At 40.9% G+C, this 17,986-nt stretch overlaps 1 protein-coding gene across 2 annotated transcripts in view; it reads right to left on the bottom strand.

The window, feature by feature from the left end:
* ADSS2 (adenylosuccinate synthase 2) overlaps window positions 1-17,986 on the bottom strand; it is a 47,868-nt gene that overhangs the window by 28,601 nt on the left and 1,281 nt on the right. The window lies entirely within an intron of this gene.

The following is a 17,986-nucleotide window of genomic DNA, read 5'->3' as shown; positions in this document are numbered from 1 at the left end:
CATGGACTGCGCTTCGATGCGGGGAAAGGAGCAGGGCCGCCGCAGCAAAGACGCAGCGGCCCTGCTCCTTTACAGCCGCACACCCTCCCAACTTGCCAGGAAAGAAGCAGGCCCTGTTGCTTTCCAGCTGCGCACCCTCCCAAGTTGACCGGGGAGCTGGGAATGGATCCCACGGCTCCCAGGACGCCTGCCTGCTAGCAGATACCCGCCGACGACCTCCAGGACCCTGCCGCCGCTGCCAGATGACGATCAGCCGCCACCCACCGGTAACCCCCCCCTTCGCTTCCCCTTCGCGACATCTCACCCTTCGACCCTCCTTCCCCGCACCCACCACCAGCGGACGACGACAGACACTCCCCCACATCCAGCCCTCCTCCCTCGCCAACCGCGCCAACAACGCCCACAACACGCACCACCAACTCTTCTGCGCTTCACCCCCAAAACCCTACCCCCGAACACAAGCCTTTGCCCCACCACCCACCCAGACACACTCTCACTCGGCCGTACTCACGCCCTCGATGACCAGCCCGTTCTCCCCCGGCCCGCAGCGCCGCCAGACCGCGTGACCCATGCAGCTGCTACACCGCCAAATGACTGAACCACGCAGGCGCGGAGTTCACTGCTTGCGTGGCTTCCTCCCCCCACCCTCCCCCCGGCCACCCCACCACAACAGACCACACATGCGCCGGCTACAGAGCATGCGTTGTTCCCTTCCCCCCAACCCCAACTGGCTGTACCCATTCCGCTCCCCGCAGCTCATGGACGCTCTGGAGCCGCCAGCAGAGAAGACAGGTAGGCCGACTTCGAGCAAGCCAAGCCTGCCCCGGTAGAAGCCTTCCTCAGTATGGAGGGGTGAGGAGGAGAAAGGCTTCTGCGGCCCCACGGATGGTGCGGCCCACCCTGGCTACGCAGAAGCCTTCTGGGGCCTGGGGGGGGACATCTAGCGCCCATTTTACTTAAATATAAAATGGGTGTCCCCCTTCAAGGATCGCTGCCTTGTTGTGGCAAGGGGGCTTGCGTAGTTCAGTGAAGCTATGAGCTATACCGTGCAGGGCCACCCAAGACGGACAGGTCATAGCTGAGAGCTCTGACAAAAGGTGATCCACTGGAGAAGGAAATGGCAAACCACTCCAGTATCTTTGCCATGAAAACTCTATGGACAGTTCCAATAGGCATAACGATATGACGCCGGAAGATGAGCCCCTCAGGTCGGAAGGTGTCCAATATGCTACTGGGGATGAGCAGACGGCTAGTACAAGTAGCGCCAGAATGAATGAAGCGACTGGGCCAAAGCCGAAAGGACGCTCAGTTGTGGAAGTAACTGGTGGCGAAAAGACAGTCCGATGCTGTAAAGATTTTTATTCCATAGGAACCTGGAACGTCAGATCCATGAATCAAGGTAAGCTGGACGTGGTCAAACAAGAAATGACAAGACTGAACATCGACATTTTAGGAATCAGTGAACTAAAATGGACAGGAATGGGTGAATTTAATTCAGATGACCACCAGGTATACTACTGTGGACAAGAATCTCGCAGAAGAAATGGAGTAGCCTTCATAATCAATAAGAGAGTAGGAAAAGCAGTCTTGGGATACAATCCCCAAAATGACAGAATGATCTCAGTTCGAATCCAAGGCAAACCATTCAACATCACAGTGATCCAGGTCTATGCCCCAACCACTGCTGCTGAAGAGGATGAAGTTGATCAATTCTATGAAGCCCTACAACACCTTCTAGAAGCAACGCCAAAAAATGATGTGCTTATCATCATGGGGGATTGGAATGCTAAAGTAGGAAACCAAAAGATAACTGGGATAACAGGCAAGTTTGGCCTTGGAGTACAAAATGAAGCAGGGCACAGGCTGGTAGAATTTTGTCAAGAGAATACAATGGTCATAGCAAACACTCTTTTCCAACAACCCAAGAGACGACTCTACACATGGACATCACCAGACGGTCAACACAGAAATCAGATTGACTATGTGCTCTGCAGCCAAAGATGGAAAAGTTCTATCCAGTCAATAAAAACAAGACCAGGAGCTGATTGTGGTTCAGATCATGAGCTTCTTGTTGCAAAATTTAGGCTTAAATTGAAGAAAGTAGGGAAAAGCACTAGGCCACTCAGGTATGAACTAAATCATATCCCCAACGAATACACAGTAGAGGTGACAAATAGATTTAAGGAATTAGATCTGATAGACAGAGTGCCTGAAGAACTATGGACGGAGGTTCGCGACATTGTACAAGAGGTAGCAACTAAAACCATCCCAAAGAAAAAGAAATGCAAGAAATCAAAATGGCTGTCTGAGGAAGCTTTACAAATAGCTAAGGAGAGAAGGGAAGTGAAAGGCAAGGGAGAAAGAGAAAGATACACCCAACTGAATGCAGAATTCCAGAGAAAAGCTAGAAGAGATAAGAATGCCTTCTTAAATGAACAGTGCAAACAAATAGAAGAAAACAATAGAATGGGGAGGACCAGAGATCTTTTCAAGAAAATTGGAGATATGAAGAGAACGTTTCATGCAAAGTTGGGTATGATAAGGGACCAAAATGGTAGGGACCTCACAGAAGCAGAAGAGATTAAACAAAGGTGGCAAAATTATACAGAACAACTATACAAGAGCGAGCTTAACATCCCTGATGACCACAGTGGGGTAGTTACTGACCTGGAGCCAGACATCCTGGAATGTGAAGTTAAATGGGCCTTAGGAAGTCTGAGCAATAATAAAGCTAGTGGTGGTGACAGCATTCCAGTTGAACTATTCAAAATCTTAAAGGATGATGCAGTAAAAGTGCTACACTCAATATGCCAGCAAATTTGGAAAACTCAACAATGGCCACAGGATTGGAAAAGGTCAGTTTACATTCCAATCCCAAAGAAGGGCAATGCCAAAGAATGTTCAAACTACCGCACCATTGCACTAATTTCTCATGCTAGCAAGGTTATGCTCAAAATCCTACAAGCTAGGCTCCAGCAATATGTGGACCGAGAACTTCCAGAAGTACAGGCAGGATTTCGAAGAGGCAGAGGAACTAGAGATCAAATTGCCAACATACGCTGGATCATGGAAAAAGCTAGGGAGTACCAGAAGAACGTATACTTCTGCTTCATTGACTATGCTAAAGCCTTTGATTGTGTGGAGCACAACAAATTGTGGCAAGTTCTTAAAGAGATGGGAATACCAGAGCATCTTATTTGTCTCTTGAGAAATTTATATGCAGGTCAAGAAGCAACAGTGAGAACTAAACATGGAATCACTGACTGGTTCAAAATTGAGAAAGGAGTTCGGCAAGGCTGTATACTGTCGCCTTGCCTATTTAACTTGTATGCAGAGCACATCATGAGAAATGCGGGATTAGAGGAGTCACAAATTGGGATCAAGATCGCAGGGAGAAATATCAACAACCTCAGATACGCAGATGATACCACTCTAATGGCAGAAAGTGAAGAGGAACTAAAGAGTCTGTTGATGCGGGTGAAGGAGGAGAGTGCAAAAGTTGGCTTGAAACTCAACATCAAGAAAACAAAGATCATGGCATCCGGCCCTCTCAATTCCTGGCAAATAGATGGGGAAGAAATGGAGATAGTGACAGATTTTATTTTCCTGGGCTCCAAGATCACTGCAGATGGGGACTGCAGCAAAGAAATTAAAAGACGCTTGCTCCTGGGGAGGAAAGCTATGGCAAATCTAGACAGCATCCTAAAAAGCAGAGACATCACCCTGCCAACAAAAGTGCGTTTAGTCAAGGCTATGGTATTCCCAGTTGCAATGTATGGCTGTGAAAGTTGGACCATAAGGAAGGCCGAGCGTCAAAGAATTGAGGCTTTTGAACTCTGGTGCTGGAGAAGACTCTTGCGAGTCCCTTGGACTGCAAGGCGAACAAACCGGTCAGTCCTAGAGGAGATCAACCCTGACTGCTCTTTAGAAGGCCAGATCCTGAAGATGAAACTCAAATACTTTGGCCACCTCATGAGAAGGAAGGACTCCCTGGAGAAGAGCCTAATGCTGGGAGCGATCGAGGGCAAAAGAAGAAGGGGACGACAGAGAATGAGGTGGCTGGATTGAGTCACTGAAGCAGTAGGTGCAAACTTAAAAGGACTCCAGGGAATGGTAGAGGACAGGAAGGCCTGGAGGATCATTGTCCATGGGGTCGCGATGGGTCGGACACGACTTCGCACATAACAACAACAAAATGGGTGTTAGATCTAGTATACCATAACCTCTAAAAACCTTATGTTCCTTCTAACAATGTGCCATGCCTCTTATTGACCCTCACTGGTGAACATGCCCCCAGTAGGGTGACAGCACTCTCCCACTGAAGGCCAGTGTCACTATTGGATTTATCAGTTACTTGGAAAACACCCTCAGGACTGTCATCAACCCAAAGGGGAGTGCCCTGTATTGGTAGTGATGACATCTACATAGAACCTTAGAAACCTTTTGTGCAGAGCAAAAATCAACACACAAAAATAGGCCTCTATGAGGGGGAGAAATTAGGACTTTAAAGATCACAACTAGCCTTTTCAATTGGGTCTGGAAGTGAACAACCAGCCATTGTAAATGAAATATAACTGAAAGTTGCCATTTGAATCCCTACTCTGTCATGAAAGCTTGCCTGGTGCCTTTGGGCCAGTCACATACTTTCAGTTACTTAATACACAGGTTTATTCAAGGCATGAGCTTTCGAGTGCAAGCACTCTTCTTCAAACTATGAACTGACCATCATGACAGTGGGAATATATAAGCAAAAGTTAATCCTGTTACATCAGTGGTCCCCAACCTTTTTGAGGCCGCGCATGGCGCATGTGGGGTCCGGCGTGCATGCGCAATGCGCGGGCGCGGTCCTGATTCCCTCTCCCCCCCCTCCTGCAGTAAGAAGCTTCCCGGGCCGCAAGCTTGTGGCCTGGGAAGTTTTTTGCTGCGAGGGGGGGCGGGAAGAGGGAGCTGCGGCCCGGCGCCATGGCCTTCGCAGCCCGGCACCTGGCCGCAGCCCGCAGGTTGGGGACCACTGTGTTACATTAGTAAACTGTGTATGCCTTGAATAAATCTTTGTTGACCTTAAAAGTGCTACTGGACTCTGATTTAATTGCGCTACTTCAGACCAACAAGGCTACTCATTGGAAATTAAAACACAGGGTTACTGTGAGGATAAAACAGAACAGAGAACAGATGTATCCAATCATCTGAGAATGACAGAAGTGTTTATGCATTCTGGAGAAATGCAAGGGTCCACACAGGCTTTTTAGATACTGTTCTCCACAGGGATCCAAAGATTTTGTTGACCACAGATTCTAGCTACAGGTACTCAAGAAGGAAAGATCCAAATAAATGTCGGAGCTAACATCACACATCAAGCAAAACGTCATGAAGTTGTAAGCAGAACATTTTCATGTGATGTGTTTTTGTTTTTTAAAAAAACTTGTTTTGGTTTCCATTTAATTTGCCTGTTAAAAATGATTTTTATATTGCATTCACCTTCACATTTTAAATATCTGTACAAGTCACTAGCACAAAAAAATGAGCCATACTATCAGTTCTATTTGTGTTACACTTTGTGGAATATGTAAGAAGAAAAACTTACTTATGTTTCACAAAGTATTACGTAGATAAACTGGAAATTTGGCTCATTGTATTAAGTTTCAGGGTAACAGGCTAGCTTCCCCTGCTCATAAAATCAACTATTTCTTTTAGCAGTTTAGTCAGATTTCCAGTTAATTTCTTTAGCATAGTCAGTACCGTTCCCTCATTCACTTGCCTAAGATGTTTTAAATAAATAAATAACAAATAAAGGAACACTCGTTAGTTGTCCTCTGCTTTCAAGCCAGCAAGTTATCTTTCACTTCCAGAAATTAGAGACTGCGTGCCCTGGAGACTTTTGTAACACCACTTCTAAACTGCTGTGAATGTCAGTGCTTATGAGACACCACTGAACATTCAATTAACACATTATTTTTGACGAATATTGAAGAATTAACTGGAAATTCCTAAAGTGTATTACAAAAATGTTTGTGAAGTTTGCAAATGAACCAGAATATTGTTCAGTGGAATAAAACAGCAGAGTTTCATCCTTACTGGCAGTAACCTAATCTAGCAATCTGTATTTCTGCTGAAGTCTTAGAAGCTAGTTAAACAGTACAGGCATTCTACCTCTGGAAAGGGGTTTCAATCTCCAGTATCATTTTACCTATTAGTAAAAAAAGGTCCTTGGTATACAGGACACAAAAATAGAAAGTGCAAGAGAGCCAGAGTAGATGTAAGTATGTAACAAAATCCTAGAGAGGAATCTCCTGCCTACCATCCAAGAATACCCCAAAGAATGGGATAGGACTTTTAGTTGAGTATTTCCAAACTAAAACACATAGTCACAGACAACATACCTTTCATCACACTGCCTCTAAATCCTTCCTCTCCATGATTACTTTGAACGTAAAAAGAAAGCTAGGTTCTTCCTTCCAAAGCTATCATTGGAGTAAAGGACAGGGTAGCAATATGAGTATTTCTTACTGTTAATGAGAAATGCATAGCTATATCTAAATCATGTCTAGCTTTCAGCTTTAATTTGAACATTAATTCCACCAATATTCAAAAGATAAAACGCTGACATACTTAAGATCCCTAACCAGTTAATTAAAAAATTAGATATAACTTGGCTATTTGATCAATAAATAATTATTATTACTACTATTTTTATCCTGCCCTTCCCTGGTTGGCTCAGGGCAGTTAATAACCAATTTTAAAAGCAGCACACAAAATAAAAACATCAAAAACAATGAACAATGAATGTAAACTGACCTTTTCCAATCATACTCCTTATGTTTGAACCAGTATGAGAATTGGACTAATATCAGGGAGGCTAGAGTTCAAACCTCTACTTCACCAGAAAGATTTATTGAACAACCATAAACCAATCACCATTATTCAATCCAATCTGTCTCAGAAAGTTATCACGGGAATGTTAACAGATCGTGTATGCCAACAATCAAGATTCTTCATTCATATTCCAGGCCTGATTAAGATGAATCAGGATGGTAGGTGAATTTCCTTGAGGCAAGGCTGGATTCTGGAGATTTTTGCTGGGGGAGGATCACTTGAGAATGAAATAGGCATCACTGTGGATAGGCAGGTAATTGTGAGTTCCTGCATTGTGCTGGGGATTGGACTAGATTACCCTGGAGGTAAATTCTAACTCTATGATTTTAAGAAGAGAACCCATCAAAATCTATTACAAAATGACAACACTAATCACTGGGACCTTAGCTGCCCCTTTTGATAGACATTTTAAAGACTGCTAAAAAGAGCTGCTTTTTATACTGTGCTATCTACTACCCTAAGAAATCTCAAAGCAGTTTATAATCACCTATCCTTCCTCTCCCCACATCAGAAAAGCACTCATATCCATGACAAATACACAGTAGAGGTGACAAATAGATTTAAGGAATGCCTTCTTAAATGAACAGTGCAAACAAATAGAAGAAAACAATAGAATAGGGAGGAACAGAGATCTCTTCAAGAAAACTGGAGCTATGAAGAGAACATTTCATGCAAAGATGGGTATGATAAAGGACCAAAATGGTAGGAACCTAACAGAAGCAGAAGAGATTTTAAAAAGGTGGCAAAATTATACAGAAGAACTATACAAGAGCAAGAAGCAAAATGGCTGTCTGAGGAAGCTTTATAAATAGCTAATGAGAGAATGGAAGTGAAAGGCAAGGAAGAAAGAAAAAGATACACCCAACTGAATGCTGAATTCCAGAGAATAACTAGAAGATATAAGAATGCCTTCTTAAATGAACAGTGCAGACAAATAGAAAAAAACAATAGAATAGGGAGGAACAGAGATCTCTTCAAAAAATTGTAGATATGAAGAACGTTTCATGCAAAGATGGGTATGATAAAGGACCAAAATGGTAGGGACCTAACAGAAGCAGAAGAGATTTTTAAAAGGTGGCAAAATTATACAGAAGAACTATACAAGAGCGAGCTTAATGTCCCTGATAGCCACGAGAGGGTAGTCACTGACCTGAAGCCAGACATCCTGGAATGTGAAGTCAAATGGGCCTTAGGAAGACTGAGCAACAATAAAACTAGTGGAGGTGACAGCATTCCAGTTGAACTATTCAAAATCTTAAAAGACGATGCAGTAAAAGTGCTACACTCAATATGCCAGCAGATGTGGAAAACTCAACAGTGGCCACAGGATTGGAAAAGGTCAGTTTACATTCCAATCCCAAAGAAGGGCAATGCCAAAGAATGTTCAAACTACCGCACCATTGCACTCGTTTCTCATGCTAACAAAGATATGCTCAAAATCCTACAAGCTAGGCTCCAGCAATATGTGGACCGAGAATTTCTAGAAGTTCAGGCAGGATTTCGAAGAGGCAGAGGTACTAGAGATCAAATTGCCAACATACGCTGGATCATGGAGAAAGGGAGTTCCAGAAAAACATCTATTTCTGCTTCGTTAACTATGCTAAAGCCTTTGATTGTGTGGAGCACAACAAATTGTGGCAAGTTTTAAAAGATATGGGAATACCAGAGCATTTTATCTGTCTCTTGAGAAACCTATATGCAGGTCAGGAAGCAACAGTAAGAACCGAGCATGGAATCACTGATTGGTATACTGTCACCTTGCCTATTTAACTTGTATGCAGAGCACATCATGAGAAAGGTGATGAGTCACAAATTGGGATCAAGATTGCAGGGAGAAATATCAACAACCTCAGATATGCAGATGATACCACTCTAATGGCAGAAAGTGAAGAGGAACTAAAGAGCCTGTTGATGCAGGTGAAGGAGGAGAGTGCAAAAGTTGGCTTGAAACTCAACATCAAGAAAACTAAGATCATGGCATCCGGCCCTCTTAATTCCTGGCAAATAGATGGGGAAGAAATGGAGGTAGTGACAGATTTTATTTTCCTGGGCTCCAAGATCACTGCCGATGGGGACTGCAGCAAAGAAATTAAAAGATGCTTGCTCCTGGGGAGGAAAGCTATGGCAAATCTAGACAGCATCCTAAAAAGCAGAGACATCACCCTGCCAACAAAAGTGCGTTTAGTCAAGGCTATGGTATTCCCAGTTGCAATGTATGGCTGCGAAAGTTGGACCATAAGGAAGGCCGAGCGTCAAAGAATTGAGGCTTTTGAACTCTGGTGCTGGAGAAGACTCTTGCGAGTCTCTTGGACTGCAAGGCGAACAAACCGGTCAGTCCTAGAGGAGATCAGCCCAGACTGCTCCTTAGAAGGCCATATCCTGAAGATGAAACTCAACTACTTTGGCCACCTCATGAGAAGGAAGGACTCCCTGGAGAAGAGCCTAATGCTGGGAGCGATTGAGGGCAAAAGAAGAAGGGGATGAGAGAGAATGAGGTGACTGGATGGAGTGACTGAAGCAGTTGGTGCAAACTTAAATGGACTTCGAGGAATGGTAGAGGACAGGAAGGCCTGGAGGATCATTGTCCATGGGGTCGCAATGGGTCGGACACGACTTCGCACTTAACAACAACAACAGCAGTAAATCTGGACTTTATGGAAAGCACTGTAATTGAAGACTCACTGTCCGTTTTTTGGGCTTTTTAAAAATCAGCACCTGGCTCAGATTGTCTGCTTGAAATATGAGAGTAATCCCTAACTGCTAACTGATAATCCTAAAGTATTCCAACTAGTCAACATACACAGTAGTTAAGCAAACATATGTCAAGCAGAAAATTAGATAATATTTTAACAAATTAACACAATACTGTCAGTAAGTATTCATTGCTGGCACTTAGTAGCACAGATTCAGGTGGGTAATCATGTTGATCTGAAGCAGCAGAACAAAGTTTGAGTCCATGGGCACCTTTATTTTTTATTTAAGTTTTATTCAAGGTATTTAAGCTTTCATGTGTGCAGCACACTTTCCATGTGTCTGAGGAAATCAGCTATGCACAGAAAAGTTTACACCTTGAATAAAACTTTGCTAGTCTTAAAGTTCCTACGAAACTCAAACATTGTTCTTTTACTATGACATAATTACTTGTAACTATCTCTCTCTTCCAGGAGAGATAAATTGTAAAGATGCAACAGGATGCTGGGGAAGACATATTTTATCAAGGTATAACAGAAATTCTTAGAACACTACTAGTGTATATCTAAGATCATTTTCCTGAAATAAATTCCCACTGAATAGACTTGAGTAGGAATTTGAGTAGACGTGCTTAAGATTGCTTACTCATAGTGCAACCCTATGGCTACACTAATCTAAACTCATTGGGTTTAGATTAACTATATAGGATTCCACTGTTAGAAGTAAGGCAAGCCTCAAACGTGCTATTATCTCACTCATGCACAACAAGTTTGGTTTTGATCATATTATTCAAAATGACAGTATTAGTATAGTATTATTACATAGTATATTATAAGCATCAAAGCAAATATTTTAAAATATAATTATCCTTATGGTACAGAGTATTAGGACTGTTTAACTACAAGCTTATACCAGAATTTAGACCATATTAAATACACTAGCATTATATGGGTAGAAAAAATAAGGGGACAAGTTGATATCTTTTCTCCTGAAGATTTTTTACAAAGCATACTACAACAATATGATATGAAGGCAAATGTGTTTTCATAGTGAAATATAGGGATGGCAGACACTTGCTTTCAGGTTCTGGTATTCTATCATTTGAAGGCATAATAGCACATTATAGAGAAGCACAATGCAGAACTGCATCAACTGTGAAAACACAGAAATTACTGCTAGTCAGTAGTGCTTTCAGTAACCTATCAGTAACTTATATAATGCAGGTTGGAATCACATGTTTATTTTGGGGAAAGAAACCTAATCCATCCAATTTTAGAGTTCTTGATAGACATTCAAATCATGAGGCGGGTGCAGATATCCATCTATGTTTTAACCTGCTATTGGGAAAAATCAATATACATTTAAAAAGAAACAATTATTTAAAAATTAATTCCAACATATAAACTACACAGAAATAATTTTTATTATTTATAGTCTGTCTTTCTCGCTAAGACTCAAGTAGTTTATACAGTATAATTTAGTGCAATCAATATAGGATTACAGCAATCTGGAATAAGGCATAAAGAATTCAGCATCAGATGATTGAAAATGCAGAAAATAGTATTAGGTAAGTAAAAAAAAGGCATGACAGCAGAATAATACATACAGCAAAACAGAACACACCACACTATACAGTTATAGTTCGCATTCATAGATCTTTTATAAATGGACCTTTCTGAACAATTTTGTTATACTGTAGTCTTATCTTAAGAGCCTCTTGTGGTGCAGAGTGGTAAGGCAGCAGACATGCTGTCTGAAGCTGTCTGCCCAAAAGGATGGGAGTTCAACCCCAGCAGCCGGCTCTAGGTTGACTCAGCCTTCCATCCTTCCGAGGTTGGTAAAATGAGTACCCAGCTTGCTGGGGGGTAAACGGTAATGACTGGGGAAGGCACTGGCAAACCACCCCGTATTGAGTCTGCCATGAAAACGCTAGAGGGCGTCACCCCAAGGGTCAGACATGACCCGGTGCTTGCACAGGGGATACCTTTACCTTCTTAGTCTTATCTTATTACCTTCATTTTAAAAAATGTTCTCCTGAACAACTACATTTTCCATAGGTTGCAGCAAGAGAAGCATGGGAGCCTTTCATAACTATTTTAGGCAGGCACCAGGTGGGTGCCAGATCAGAAAATGAATGTGTACAGGCAGTTGCTGATTTTGCCCACTTATAGGGCTGAACCTGCAAAAGACCCTGCTCAGATAAGCAAAGCTGTTAAGGACCGTTTACGCACTGGAGGTTTCATGCTGGGCTGCAGGCTGGAGTTTTAGTTGTGGCAGGTTGCTTCATTTCTTCTTGCACCCACACGGGGGGAGCATTTGGCCTGGTGTGCCTCATCTGCCCCCGATTTGTGCTCCTGCACAGGAGCTGGGGCAGTGAAGTTCCCAGTGCATGGTGCAGCATAGCAAGAGACAGTCATAGATATAACAATCCAATACTATGCAGGGCTCATGTCTGTACTTTGAAATGAACCCAGTAACTGATGGGCAAGCATTAGAGTGGGTGCTATATGCACTATCTAGCAAGCTCATAGTAATAATTCAGCTATGGCATTTTGTACCTGGTGTTTCCAAATTACTTCGAAACTCTAGCCACTGAAACAAAATGGGACTCACTTCAAAGAAACAGCTTCAGGATCAGAGTGTTAGCCTCTAATGCAGGGGTAATCAAACTGCGTCCCTCCAGATGTCCATGGACTACAATTCCCAGAAGCCCCTGCCAGCGAATGCTGGCAGGAGCTTCTGTGAATTGTAGTCCATGGACATCTGGAGGGACGCAGTTTGACTACCCCTGCTCTAATGCCTTAGGTTATTTACTTACCACATCTAAAAAAAAAACCCCTAACAGTATGCAATTTAAAATCAAATCGCCTCTGGTTAACAAACAAAAGGAACATGCTGGAATAAGAACTCCTCTATGCAAATACAGAAGCCATATACAAAATCCCTAAACACTGGTTTGTTGGCTTACTACTGCCATTTACATGTGCTTTACAAACATGCACCCATTGTCCCCGACTTAAAGAATGTAACCTTAATGCAGACAGTGTGATTTAGTTCAATGGCATCTATTTCCCTATACAAGTACACAAATCTGTTTACATCTTCAGCAAAGCGATTTCTCCCTCTGAACTGGAGCTTTATTTATCTTTAAAAATGATAAGAGGTAGAGATGGAAAAAATATTAGTCCACAGCATCTGCTTAATGGGAAAGCCAATGAATTGTGATAATTAAGATGTTCGAAGATTTATGATTTTTAAGAATGTTATTAATGTTTAAATTAGATTTTTAAAAGATTAGAAATTAAATTAACAAGGCAATCTGAATATAAGCAAAATGTTAATGTCTAGATATAATGTAATATTTAATCATAACTATCCAAGATATTGACCATTAAAGAGAAAGAAACATAATGGCGGATCTGAGTTAAAAAGCATTAAACCAAGGGTAGTCAAACTGTGGCCCTCCAGATGTCCATGGACTGCAATTCCCATGAGCCTCTGCCAGCGAACTATGGCAGGGGCTCATGGGAATTGTAGTCCATGGACATCTGGAGAGCCACAGTTTGACTACCCCTGCATTAAACAATGAGTCATGTTTTAGATTTGTTTTTGCAGACTTTTACCAGAACCAGGACTAGCAAGAGATGCCATCCTGTATTGTATTAAGCTTACCCACTGGGCAAATAAAATTATCTTTTCTTATTTTATGCCTTCAACAATCTGCAGTATGTTCGTCTTTGAAAGGATTATATTTATGTATCTACCACCTAAACAGCTCGTGTATGCTATTTACTTCCCTTCTCATGGGGATATTCTGTCATACTCAGTAGCTACTGCCCCTTTCTTTCAGATACATACAATCAATACTATCCATTTTAGGAATAGATTCTACTATGTGACAGGAAACTAATATCAAAATAAATGTGCATAGATAAGGGTGCCAGCCTCCAGGTCGGATCTGGTTATCCCCCGAAATTACAGCTGATCTCCAGACTAGAGATCACTTCCCCAGGAGAAAATGTATGCTTTGGAGACTGGATACTATGGCAATGTACACAATTAAGGATCCAGTTCTCTCCAGGTTCCATCCCCAAATCTCCAGGAGTTTTCCAACATGCACTGGCAACCCCCCCACCCACCCCCATTATCCTGCCAGTGACCAGGAGGAACCTGGCAACACTATGCCAAGGACTGTAACCTCCATATCAATGATCCTGTTTAATATCCTTGCAATTTTTGTCCCTAAGCTGTCCCTAAGCTGATACAAGTTGTTACAAAAAGTATGTGAACTGTATGACCAAAGATTTTGGACTATAAGATGTGGTTTATTTTCTAACTAATATATTTAATTTAATTATTAAATGTTTATACCATCCTTCCCAAGGGCTCATATAGTGTGCAGGCAGGCATGCAAGCCATTAAGATAGTGAGCAGGCAAGTATGCAAACTTGTTCATGAAATATACAAATTGCAACATAAGAAACTTGTAGATTCATGACTGGAAACTAAGCTAATAATTGTGATACTGCTACAAACATAGGAAGTATAGTAATTGAATATAGCAAAATACTATTTTCTATCTACAAGTATTGTTGAGTAATAGTCTCAGGATTAGATGTAGGAAATTTTGTGACAAAGCCACATAGGTGAACTAATTATAAGGCCTAAACATATTTATGTACAAATCAAGTTACTCTGAAAACAGAAACATTTTCTCCCAAGTAAATGTATTTTGCACTGGAAAAAAGCTGCAGTGGATAACAAGAAAAATACGATCATTATATGATACTATTTGTATCCAATTCTTGCCAAGCAGGACAAATATTTCCAATCCACATAAAATGTTTGGGAGATTAGGGATGTAAATTTAATTTACTAAAGCAATCATTTGCTATTAAAATTTATCATTTAAAAATTAACAGGCTCTCATTCTACTTCGAAAAAACAGTACTACATATTTATTTTTAAAATATTTGTTTTTAAAAATTAATATGTCAATGTGCTTCAGTGTCAGTCTTGTGGACAGATGATTAACAGTAACACCAGCAAAAGAAAACAGATTCTGCAAGCAAAAATGATTCAGGAATATAAGGGTAATTCTGACAGTTTTGCAAGCCTTGGCAAACATTTATACTAAAAAAATATTAGAGCCACCCTTATTTGAAATGTTTAACGATTTACTTTCCTATTGAAGATCGCATCAATTTTATTTAGGCCTCACTTCTGCTTAGGGCTGGTAAAATTCTTCAGATTTCAGGATTCCACCAATATTCAATTTTGAAACACGTGGTCCATGCTAGTTTTAATAAGTACGTTTAGTACTGATGACCTATCTCAACAAGAGCTTGTAAGTTACCATTTGATCACCTATAATGGGTCTGTCTGACAGATATCAAACCAATCCATTATCTAACAACATAAACTAAGACACAATAAACCTACAAAGAGGCAGTTATCACTTATGTGGCAGTTTAAACTAATCTATCATTGCTTCTAAAGTAAAGTTGATGAATCCAAAAACTTATCCATATCAAGAAAGCAATCACAGGCAAATGGTAAACATTTCTCCATTACAAACTATTATGAGACCATAGTCTGAAGATACAAAAAATGTTGCTGAAGCTAGAAAGGTCTGGCCTTGGACAATGTTTAGACAAGGCATCATATCAGGACGTTATTTGTGCCTTCTTGTTCTAAGGGATGAATAAAATAAATAAATTTGGATTCAAACTGCCCATGCATTCTTAACCAGTGACACACAACCATTTAAAAAATCCCTGCCTGTAATGAAAATATCTATGAAAGCTGTAATATCCTTTTCTAGAATTCCCATGATGGTATAACAATAATTTTAGTAATACGTGAAACTCTGCAAGTCTTTGGGTCAAACTCTGTACTGACTAATTTCTGCCAAAATTCATTCCGGAATTCAAATCTAAATCATCCCAGTAAACAACTTGCACCCTCATAAAATTTTCTACACAACACACTGTTCTCTAGGTTTACAAGTGCAATCATACACAAACCTACTAGGTTGTTCCTTTGAAATAAGCAAACCTTCCTTCTAAGTAGGACTGACCTGTTTATCCCTAAAGCAGATGGAAATAAGGCATGGGCTGAGATCCAAATACCTGCTTAAACTCACACAAAAGGCTTGTGTTACCATTTTCTTTGAACAGCTGACCCTAGTGCCACAGTACAAAAAGATCATGGATCTCTCCTCATTTTCAATATATTTTGGAGGGCATTAGTATGTTCTACTGTTTAATGGACAAGACTGAAATCCATTTGGGCTTTCTGAACTCATTTTATAGTTCCTGCAACTTTCCTGTCTGAAAAGTGTGGGCTTATATGCATAATACAAATAAATAATGCTATTAACCAAAAATATCAGCTAAAACACAATAGCTATTTAAGTGTACCAAAGAAAACCATCCCAATTACTTAAGACAAAATCAACATGTATTCTTATGCTAATACCCTACCCTCTGAGAATGAGCAATAACAGAACCTTTAGTAAAGTTTCTCTCCATTCCAGAAGATGTCCACAATCTCGAAAGAGGAACATTGTTCACAGCAGAGCACCAGAAGGATCTAGGTACTCATGGTAGAGGATCTTAGGTAGATCTGGGAAAGTTATCTACCCCAGGATTGGTTTAAAGATTTGCTGGGCCCATAGCACTGGAGTTAATTTAAGGACTCACAGGGCCCTAAAAAAGGTAAAGGTATCCCCTGTGCAAGCACCGGGTCATGTCTGACCCTCGGGGTGACGCCCTCTAGCGTTTTCATGGCAGACTCAATACGGGGTGGTTTGCCAGTGCCTTCCCCAGTCATTACCGTTTACCCCCCAGCAAGCTGGGTACTCATTTTACCGACCTCAGAAGGATGGAAGGCTGAGTCAACCTTGAGCCGGCTGTGGGATCGAACTCCCAGCCTCATGGGCAAAGCTTTCAGACGGCTGCCTTACCACTCTGTGCCACAAGAGGCTCTTCACAGGGCCCTAGCGGAGTACAATTGCTGGGGTGGGAGCACAGTGGAAAGGTATGTCACTCTGAGTGTCCTTAAAGAGGGAAAACAGGGAGTAGAGGCTACAGTCCTGTTCCATTAGGGGTAGGCACAGTGCTGGACCCCTGGAAATGCAGGATCCCTGGAAATGCATACTACATGTACTACAGCCCTGTTCTGCCCAAGATATTGGAGAGTTGCTCTTAATTGGAGCTGAGACCTCAGAACAAAGAACAAAGTACCCAAAAGAATATTTGAACATATTTGGCAGCATTAGGAAGCACCCTGCTTTTCAGCAATTTTTCAAGTACTCCTTTGCAACTCCTGTTCAGAATCCACTTAAATTTCTTCCAGTAGTATCTACTTAATTTTCCTTCAGTAGTATCTATCAAGTAACAACATTAATACTTAAAAGTGTATGCTTCATACAAGCAGTAACATTCCAAGTCAAGTTGCTCTTCTGAGGCCATTTAAGTTAATGGGCTTATAAGAGTGCAACACTAAAGATACCACTGTGAGACTTGCTTTGTGAAAACCCAGAGTATATATGTTTCACATTTCAGTAATGAAAACCACAGTTTTCAACATAAATTGCAGTCTTTCTGCAAAAATATTTAATTGACTCTTAAACTTTGAATCATAAACCTTACTGCTGAAATAAACTAAATGTATAAAGGGAACTTTGAACAATCACACACAACTGTGGTGATTTGTATGGTTTAACAAAAAGTCAATTTACTTTTTAAATGTAGAAATTCCTTCGTAAAAATTTTTTTAATGGAATTTCCTTTTACAAAACTATGCTGCAATGCCCATCAAACGTTGATTTCAAATATAATAATGGAACTTCCAAATAGGTATTTATGGCTGATAAACAAGAAACACAGTATATAGCTTTGATAAAAGGGCAAAACTTGACAATAATCACACTTTTGCTACCTAATACTATCAGATATTAAAATATATAGATTTATTTTGATTTTATATCAGTATAAATTTGAGATATCTTGTTATCTATCCTTAAGCATGGAAATATTTAACTGCAGTTCTTAAGACTTAGAAATATTTTCCCATTTAAATATGCATGAAGCAAGAAGTCTGCAATTTAAAACTGTGTGTGGATTTCTGCAACAGGCTCATTCCCACCCTAACCGATTATACCCTTTTCACATTGGCGAATACCTTGACAGCAGTCATCAATGGAATATAAGGGGCTCTAGAAACTGAAAACCCATAAGCATGAAACAGTTTGATCTTTGGGATCCCAGGCCAAAGGCTTGGAAAGAGTTCTGCTGAAGCTTGTAAATATACCCATCTTTAGACTGACTGACTTGGTTTAAGTAACTCTAATCAAGACAACAGGTGTATAATTATTACTTTCACGAAAATTTGTAATCGTAGTGTCCTATATATTGCA

Source organism: Paroedura picta, chromosome 1 (assembly GCF_049243985.1).
Source record: "Paroedura picta isolate Pp20150507F chromosome 1, Ppicta_v3.0, whole genome shotgun sequence".
In the NCBI taxonomy this organism is placed as follows: Eukaryota; Metazoa; Chordata; class Lepidosauria; order Squamata; family Gekkonidae; genus Paroedura; species Paroedura picta.
Note: the sequence above shows the minus strand (reverse complement) of the source record. Positions and strands in the feature narration are given on the sequence as shown.